Below are 9,611 nucleotides of genomic sequence, written 5' to 3'. Positions count from 1 at the left end.
GGAGTCAAGCTCGTCATGTTTCATTTTTTATTTTGTTGCTTTTCTATGTCGTGTCGTGTCATGTCATGTTTCGTCATGTGTGTGTGAACTGTCCGTGAACTTATCTAAGTTATTGCAATGGTACGGTGTGTTCCATCTTATGTAAGTTATTAAGCTTTATTATGTGTGTTAAAAAATGTCAGTGCCCAAACATATCATTTCTTCCCTAAACAAGTCATGAAGTTCGAGAACTTATGGTTTTCATTAATGAAAATCGAAGGGGGTGAGAAGCCCTCTGTTTCATTCAAACAAAAAGTCATGAACTAACATGCAAATTTATTCCCTTTAAATCCTAAACCAAGTGCCACTGTAACCCTAAACCAAGTGCCACTCTGACCAAAATCATGTGGTAGTGCAACATACATTTTCAACCTTCCAACCCTCCAAAATTTAAGTGCAAAACAATGGAAAACCACTCTCACGCGTGTGCAAACATTCACGGTCTCACTATTTTTTTTTAAAAAAAATTCACAATCTCACTATGTATACCTTCCTTCCCTATCCATGTCAAAGTCTTGCCATCTGTCCTAGCGGTTACCAGCGCAGCCCTAAACACCACAAACCCACGCGGTCCTGGGGTCGAGTCCCCAGCCGCACCAATTTTTTGTGCATTTTCCACCCTTCAACTTTTTAGACAAATTATGTTTTTCTCAATGTAATGCCCTTAAAAATTGTTCATTTATTTCGGCACCTGGCGTAAACCTCTACCAGAGCTGAGGCAGATTTTCCATGACATTTTGGTCTTTGATTTAAATCACGGTGTATTTGAATTGGATTAATTAACAGCTCCAAAAAATTTCTAACCTTAATTGTTTAGCTCCGGAATAATTCAATTAGCTTCCACAAAAAGTTCCAGCAGTATGATTTACTGCCTAAATTAAATCAGAATAGAAAACAGAAAAATACGCAAGAGAACCCCCGAATGGGCCTAATTGAATGCAGTTGGCCCATTAGTCTAGCCTGCACTTGGCTCTACGCTCTGAATTTGGCCCAAGAGCAACCTTTTTTTTGGACAGAAAGGCAGAGCAGAGAGCTGCATTTCATTGATCAAAAGTTTCTGAATTCCTAATTTCTTCTCTTTTTTTCCAACATATTTAAATGTTGGTCACTTCTTCTCTTTTTGTTTCAACATTCAAACAACTTTAACCAACATTTAAACTAGGTGGATTTCTCAAACAATTTCAAGATTACAAATTCCTCCATAATTCATGCCTTTCCATACATTTTCAACATTACAACCAGTGCGATTACCATACCTACAAATGCCCAAAAGTATTTGCAAATGGGTATTGGTATTCAACCTTCCTAACCTTCTTCTTCAACATCCTAAGCTCAACAGCTAGCTCTCTGTCAGTGCGTGCTTCGCCCTCCATCTCTTCTTCTGGAGCTCGTGGTGCGGCCACTGCCGTTCGTGGCAGCATGCGCAACCATTCTTCATGCTCTTCTTGCAGTTCATTCATCAGAGTTTTGGCCAGAGCATCGACCCAAAGAAAGAAGCATGTCACCTGCATGAACACCAAACAGATCAACCCATTGCTCAAAGATCCCGATCATGAAAATGGTGCAATTGCCCCGATTCTTACCCCATTCTCACTGCACACGTAGAACGGACGATTCTGGTTCCTCGGTGTCTGAGAAACCCTCCGATCAACGCCCGCCCGGCACCATGGACAGACGAAGACATGCATGTCCACACGCGCCCGGCTCTGCATCCGCGAGGTGGCGCCGGAGCTTGAGGAAGACATGGAGCACGGAGCCGAAGGGATCTCAACGCCGCCGCACCCTCCACTGCTAGCTTCCCACCGCCGCGCCCTCCACAGCTAGCTTCCCGCCGCCGTGCTCTCTCTCTCTCTCTCGCCGTGGTCACTGCCGTGCTCTCTGTCGCCGTGGTCACTGCCGCTGTCGCCCGCTTATATAGCACACTCGCCAACGGCTCTCTGCTCAACGGCTCTCTACTGGGTCCCACAAGCCATGCGTGCAACGGTCTGAATAAAATTGGTCGTTTCTGCCGCCTGGTCCCACCTGTAAGGGCCGAGTCAAAAGGTTGACCTGACAGAGACGGCAGAGTTCACGGAACGAGTCGGTGCGCACGGACTAGGGGCAAAACTGAGCACAATTCACATCTGAGGGCAAAACTGAGTACATGGACACCACTGAGGGCAAAAGGATAATTAACCCCTTTTAGATACATTGGCTTGCCCTCATGTGAAAAGTTTCGGGAATGAATGACATCCGTGGTATTCTAAAAAAAATGCAAAATTGCAAGACCAAAACATGTGAATACTAACATTTTTTATACTAGGAGTACCGATTTCGTTATTTTGCACAGAATACCAGGAAGTCATTCCTTCGCGAAACTTTTCGCATGAGTATTACGCTAGAATATGTTTTTTATTGTTTGATAGACCAAAGCACTAAATTAAGAACACTCATTGCAAACTTGAAATGCAGTGTAAATTAAAGAATTAACCGCAATTCGTGAGGAACCAGCTGGTACGAATAAATGGCAACAATCACATGACCAACAGATAATGATCACTAAACACACCTTACTTTTGGAGTACTGATAACATAGATAGATACATGCGTGGATTATGGTTCAGCGACATAGATAACTCTTATATAATTGATATATGGATTATGGATGGTTCAGTGCCATGGATATGATAGATGGACATAACTTAGCTGCAACCAACACAAGACACTAATGTAGGTAGATCGCTAGCTAGATAGAGATATGGACCAAGAAAGCAGACAAGACGATCATCTCAGAAAGTCGGATTGAAGCACTCTGATTGTAGGGTTTCTTCACTGATCAAGGAAGAGCATCGCCTGCTTCTCATAGGCGTCAGCTAAGTCCGAGAATAATGTGAGACCCGGGTCTGGTTTCTTCTTAAGCTCTTCCCACCTTGCCCTGGCCTCTTCCTCGATCCTGGCGATGTTGGTGAAGTCGTCGTCGTCCACCTCCACGTAGCCCTTCTCAAGAAACTCGTCACGGACCCGGTTCTGAAACTGCACCCAGTCAGCGTGGATCCTCTGGTCGCGGCCCGCCCGTTCCCTGTACGCCAGCCTCTTCTCCTCGAGCCACTCCTCTATAGGCATGGTCAGGATGTAACTCACGTACTCATGGGAAAGCCGTTGCTTCTTGCTGGTTGCACCCGCCGTGTCCAATGACGACGGCTCCACCGCTGCATGCCGCCGAGGAGCAGCAACCTCCTCGCCGGAATCATCCCTGTCGGCCATTGCTCCTCTACTCCGGTGGATTTTGCAGGTATTAGTCGATTGGGTAGGAGGATCGATCTGGCTCAGTCAAAAGCCCTACACAGACGTACGGAAGCAGGAGTCTGACCACAAAGGAACCCAACCGGATACGGCTCCAACCGGACCAACCTATCTCTCTTTCCTCTTCTTCTTTACTCTTTTCGGCCAAAACGAAAGTGCCATGTGTGTTTTTTTATCTATAATAATGAATGTTTCGATGCCCAAGGAGCTGGACCCTGCATGTCAATTGAGTTGTTGTTGCATCTCAGTAAACCTCTGCGTCTTCTTTCTGCCACGCCCACGCTGCATTTTCTTTGATGCGGATGTCCTAGAATTCTTCTCTTCTCTTGTAGCATTCCCGGTCTTGTTTAGAGGACTAAAATCTAAAATCTCATCAACAAAGGTAGATGATAAGTGGATGACATGAATTTTATGGATACAAAACGGCCCAATAAAATATTTCACACAAACAATAAGCGCACACTATCTTTAATTGGACTTGCATAGTGCATGTAGAATAAGATGCTTGCATGACCATTAATACCCTCCCTCTCATTTCGCTGAATTAAATATGATGTGAGACTCAAAGCACTTTAACTCAGTTGGACTCAAAGCGAGCCTAATATAATGAAAATATATGTTTTTTGTGATGAGCTCTTTAAATCGGAAAGGAGGAAGTACCCCTTACTTTATAGGACATCATAAATCGATACAACTTGTTGCCACATTTCAGTAAGCATCTTCGGCGTTTTTGTCCTGGCGAGTCATAGATTTTTGATTTTGCATAAATAAATGGATACAGCAATATTGATGTCTTAATTTTGTGTGTGAAAAGGACTCAAATATATAGTGAAGATTCATTAGAACTACAAAACACTCCAAACGTAATAGAAATTACATCGAGATCGCGAGACAACTCGACGACCATTGCCGCCGTCAGAACAAGCCGATGTCGTCACTCCCATACCGGAGCCGGTCTGAACTTATTGATGACAGCCAAAAATTCTCCGTGCATGCACCCCTAAGAACCAGCGCCCCGAAGACACAGTCAACACCGGTGAACCTTGAAATGACCGAAGAACCTGACACCCAATCTCCCTTTGTTCAAAAGAGAAACAAGAATCCCCCAGAAAAAGAAGGTTGAAACACGCACACACGATAAATTAAGTGGTGGATTGTATTAAGATACCATATCGGTAAATGGTTGCAAACAAGGCTAAAATCATTTTCCTCGCTACTTCAAGATTCATCAGGTATATACAGTTTTCTCGCATTGATTTTCCTGGTCTATAGGTGCAGTATTTTCAACTTCATCATCGTGTTTTGGTCCCCTAAGAGCGGACTGATCGGCCCTTGTTTTATTGCTTGAGGATCATACAATGAATTTCGAAACTATTTAAGCCATGACATTCAAAAATATATAATATTCAAAAATGCAAGTTTTACTAATCCAAATTCTTATAGTTATGCAATTTCAATACCCCACGGACATGATGTTAACATAGATCACAAACCTTATATAAAGGAACGGCGAGAAGTAATAACATAGATACATAGACGAACATGGATGGTTCAGTAATATAGTCCTAAATAACATAGGTCGCCAACTCACCATAACAGAATTAGCTGCAGCAATTGACTCAGTTGGTATAGATAGATAGATGGACCAGCCAGAGGAATCTTTCATGGATCGAGGAAGCGCCAGGCCTGCTCCCCATTGCTGTAATCTTTGAATGTGAGTTCCGGGTCCCGCTTCTTCTTCATCTCTTCCCATTGCCTTGGCCTCTTGGTGGAACTCAGCCCTGCCAGTGAAGTAGTCGTCGTCCACCTCGACATAGACCTTCTGAAGCCACTCGTCGCGGACCCGGACCTGGAACTTCAGGAAGTGGTCGTGGATCCTCTAGGACCGGAGGACGCCTTCCCTGTACAGCTGCCTTTGCTCCTCGAGCCACTCCTCCGTCACGCCCAGGATCTCCGTCATGTTTTCCTCCCAGAGGTATGAGGGCATGTCCGGGTATTCCGGCTTCTCCGTCGCCATGGCCAGGATGTAACTGATGTACATGTCGGGAAGCCGTTGCTTCTTGCCAGTTTCTGTCTCGGCAAGTCGTGGTCGAATTCATCACACGGAGTTTTCATTCCCAGACCAAGAGATTGATGATGGTTCAGTATTCATCCTTGCATATTTTGTTCCTCTAAATAAGAAAACAGCTAGTACAATATCTGTAATGATGCACCACACGCGAGACACATGGCATGGCCATAACACTAAAAAATGGAGTACCCGCCATTACCCTCCGTGATGGTGGAGGCATAGAACAAGTCGTGGTCAAATTCATCACACGGAGTTTTCATGCCAACTATGTACGTTATGATATTCAAATGTACAAATTTTTATGAATCCAGATTCTTAGAGCTATGCAATTTCAATTCCCCTGTGGACATGAAAAATATTCTGACTAAAACAAAACAAGATAATGAAAACTTACGCAAGGGCGTGGAACAACAATAATAATTCTACCACATAAATCAGGAACATGATGTTAATATAGATCACAATATTTTACGAATTAATAACATTTTTTTGCGGAAAAACTTTCAATGTATTTATCTTCAATCATGGAAGTACAACGAACACTAGAAATAATAAAAATTACATCCAGATCCGTAGACCACCTAGCGACGACTACAAACACTGAAGCGAGCCGAAAGCGCGCCGCTGCAATCGCCCCTCCCTCACCGAAGCCGGGCAAACCTTATTATAGTAGACAGCCGGGAGTCGTCGTGGTAAGGCCCCATACAACCAACGCACCAGAATAGAAACCGCCGCGGATGAGGAGTATAGATTAAAAGGATCCAACCTGAAGAGACACGAACGAAGCCGACCGATGAACAGATCCGAGAAAATCCACCAAAGACAGATCCTCCGGAGACATACCTCCACACGCCCACCGATGATGCTATACGCATCACCAGAACAGGGACTAGATGGCGAGACCTTTATTCCATCTTCAGAAAGCCGCCGCCTTCTCGCCTTCATGAGTAGTACATATACCGTAATAAAACTCAAAAAACAATATGAAAACGGAGCCCTCCCATCGGCAAGGGCCGAGATCCACTCCGCCTCCATGGCCCTAAAGCCGCCGGAGATGGTACGGACCGGCGCCCGCGCCGGTGGGAGGCAAAGAACCCTAGTTTTGGGGAGGCGGCAGTTGGCTATGTTGGAGACGGCGGCTGGGTACGTTCCTTGACACTGGTTAGTTTGTTTGTTGAATTAATAACATTGATTGATAGACGAACATGGATGGTTCAGTAATATATAGTACTCCCTCCGTTTTAAAATTCGTGTCTTAGATTTGTTTAAATACGAATGTATCAAATTACATTTTAATATTAGATACATTTGTATCTAGATTAATCTAAGACAAGAATTTTAGGACGAAAGGAGTACTGGTAAATAATATAGGTCACCATGACTGAATTACATGCCACGCGAATCTTCATAGATCGAGTAAGCGCATGGTCTCTTCCCACGTTGCCCTGGCCTCTTCCTGGAAATCGGCCCTGCCGGTGAAGTAGTCGTCGTCCATCTCGACATAGCCCTTCTCAAGCCACTCGTGGCGGACCTGGGCCTGGAACTTCACGAAGTGGTCGTGGATCCTCTGGGACCGGAAGACGCCTTCCCTGTACAGCTGCCTTTGCACCTCGAGCCACTCCTCCGTCACTCCCAGGATCTCCGCCATGTTTTCCTCGCAGAGGAAGGAGGGCATGTCTGGGTAATCCAGCTTCTCCGTCGGCATGGCCAGGATGTAACTGATGTCCACGTTGGGAAGCCGTTGCTTCTTGCCGGTGGCTGTCTCGGCCGGCGGCTCGGATTCCTGTTCCGCGGTTCCTCGGACGTCAATCTGGATCGCCGTGTCCAATGACGATGGCTCCAGCGCTGCATGCTGCTGCGGAGCAGAACCCTCGTTGTCGGCCATTGCTCCTCCCCTAGACTCCGGTGGATTTTGAGGGTACGGTATTGATCGGCTCGGTAGGAGGATCGATCTAGCTCGACCTAAATAGGAGGGTCGATCTCAGCCGATCTAAATATATGTAGCAGTGAAATCAAAACCCCTAGCCGGACGTGAGCCCAAACTCATCCACGAAAGAGACCCGGCCGGACACGGCTCCAGCTGGTCCAGTTCAATCTGAAAGAAACAGAGTGCAATATTACCCCGAGCCCGAGGGAGATTTACTCGGTACAAAATCGGAAAAAGAATGTTGGATGCCGTCCTCCTTGTGCGCAGAAGTCGAGATCCCGGTAGACGGCAAGGCGACCTTTATCTGCATCGAGCTAACCAAGCCTAGCATATGAAGAGGCTGCAGCTTTATGTAGCCCACACATGACGAGAATACATACAAGATAAAACAAGAAAATGCAGTAACTCAGATAAATTAAGAGGTTCAACACATACCCACGAACGAACAACCTAACATGTATAGAGCGAAACTGTAGCTAAATTAGCTCGTAAATAGACAGATCAAATCTTGTATGTGGGTTCTGTAGAGGAAGATGACGAATCTACAAAACAGGCGGCTGTTCGTCGACGTGGGCTGCCCATGTGAGTATGAGGTTCCTCAACTCTTCAGCAACCGCAGCGTATTGGGCCAGGAAGCCAGCGTCCAGCTCGACGTAGCCCTTCTGTCACAGATCGGCACGGACCCGGCTCTGGAGCTTCACGAAAATGTCGTAAACCCTCTGGCAACCGGAAATGGCTCCGGCAGCATGAAAGTCCGTCAGGTCCTCCATGAGGAGCATGAAGCCCGTGGCGGCGACGTGAGCCATACGTCCTATCGTCTTCCCAGACACCATCATCTCCGTCTTCTTATCCATCGTAGGAAGGTGGCATCTATGAGATAAGAGATCTGAGCCCTCGCGTCACCCCTCCTGCGGGCGACACAGGCAGCGCCGCCACCTCTGCCGCTAGCCCTCCCCCTCCTCCCCTTCCCCGCCGCCGCCAGCCAGAGCCGCCGGGGCAAAGCCCCCCACGGTGGCTGGCGGCAGGGGCCTTCTCCCCTCCTCTTGTTCGTGGCCTACGGGAGCGGCCAGGCCGAGCGGAGGCGCCGGGGCGCGCGGATCCTGGCGGTGCGGCGGCGACGATCTTGACGGCGGTGGGCCCTTGGCGCGGCTGCAGATGGATCGACGCCGAGCTGTGTGGCGGCTGCGTGCAGGTCTCCTCATGGCGGCGGCCTTCGCCGGTGGCGAGGCGGCATGTGCACGGCATCCAGCGAGTGGTGAGGACGCGGCCACGGTTGCTTCCCGTGCGAGTACGCGGTGAAGAGGCTGCGTCGTCTGTCCTCGGGGAGGATGGCTATCCTCGCCCAGATCCGTCGGCGGCATGGCGGCGGAGGTCGCAGTGGCCGGTCGGCGGTGGCGGAACTTGGCCGGTGGCAGCGGTGAGGTTTTGTCTGGATCCCGGGGCGAAGGCCCTGGAGGGTAGCGGCTGGTGAAGCTAGGGCTTCCTGCAGTGGCATGGCGTGGTGCAGTCCCTGTCCAAGGCAAATCTGTGACGGCGAGGTTCAGATCAGAGACGGTGACGAGCGCGCGGGATCTTCTTGGTGGCTCTCGCGGCTTGGCGAGGATGGGTGGGAGCCCTCCCCCTAGGCTCTAGTGGTGGCACACTCAGGCAGTGGCCGGTGCGCCAGGGATCCCACGGTGGCACTGTTGCTGCGGTTAGTCGTCGGATCTAGGTGGCTGGATCTGGGGCTTTGAAGGCGGTCGAGATGATGCACATGTTATTGGGCGGATTTCTTGGGACGGATCCGGGTGAAAACCTGGTCTTCAGTTGATGGCCGGAGCCGGTGATGACGATGCCCTTATCATCGTTTCCTTCATGAAGGCATCATCGAGGTCGCAATGGCCGGCGATCTGGATGCGGTGGTGCCGGCGGCTCGCTGATCTGCCGGTGCTCTAGGGTTCTACCTGGTGATACTGATGGTGACGGCGGCCCGTGCATGAGAGTTGGATCCCTTCGAACTGATCTGGGTGAAAACTTGTCTTCGGCGTCTGCTAAGGCCGGCGGTGGTGGTGCTATCTACGTCGTTCCCTTCTTGAAGGCATCGCCGTGCAGAAGTTCAAGGCCACTCTCTGCTATCTTCGGGGGAAACCCTAGATCGGATGATCGGATGATGGCGGCGCTCTGGTGTCGTTCCTTCCTTGGGGGCGTCATTCTTGGAGGTACACACGTGATCGAGGGACTAGAGGATGGATTCTTTGGTGGAGTGGTGATTCATCCTACACACTGATGGCGACGGATCTTGACGGCGTAGCG

At 48.5% G+C, this 9,611-nt stretch overlaps 2 pseudogenes; one reads left to right on the top strand and one right to left on the bottom strand.

Moving 5' to 3' along the window:
• Nucleotides 1-1,245: 1,245 nt before the first annotated feature.
• LOC147982578 (uncharacterized) lies at nt 1,246-1,784 on the bottom strand (annotated as a pseudogene).
• A 6,681-nt stretch (nt 1,785-8,465) lies between these two features.
• Nucleotides 8,466-9,030, top strand: LOC147982577 (uncharacterized; annotated as a pseudogene).
• The last annotated feature ends 581 nt before the right edge of the window (nt 9,031-9,611 follow it).

The sequence above is a fragment of the Triticum urartu genome, chromosome 3A (assembly GCF_056163025.1).
Source record: "Triticum urartu cultivar PI428250 chromosome 3A, HENAU_Tu73, whole genome shotgun sequence".
In the NCBI taxonomy this organism is placed as follows: Eukaryota; Viridiplantae; Streptophyta; class Magnoliopsida; order Poales; family Poaceae; genus Triticum; species Triticum urartu.
The sequence above is the reverse complement of the archived record's forward strand: the minus strand, read 5'-3'. Positions and strand labels throughout refer to the sequence as shown.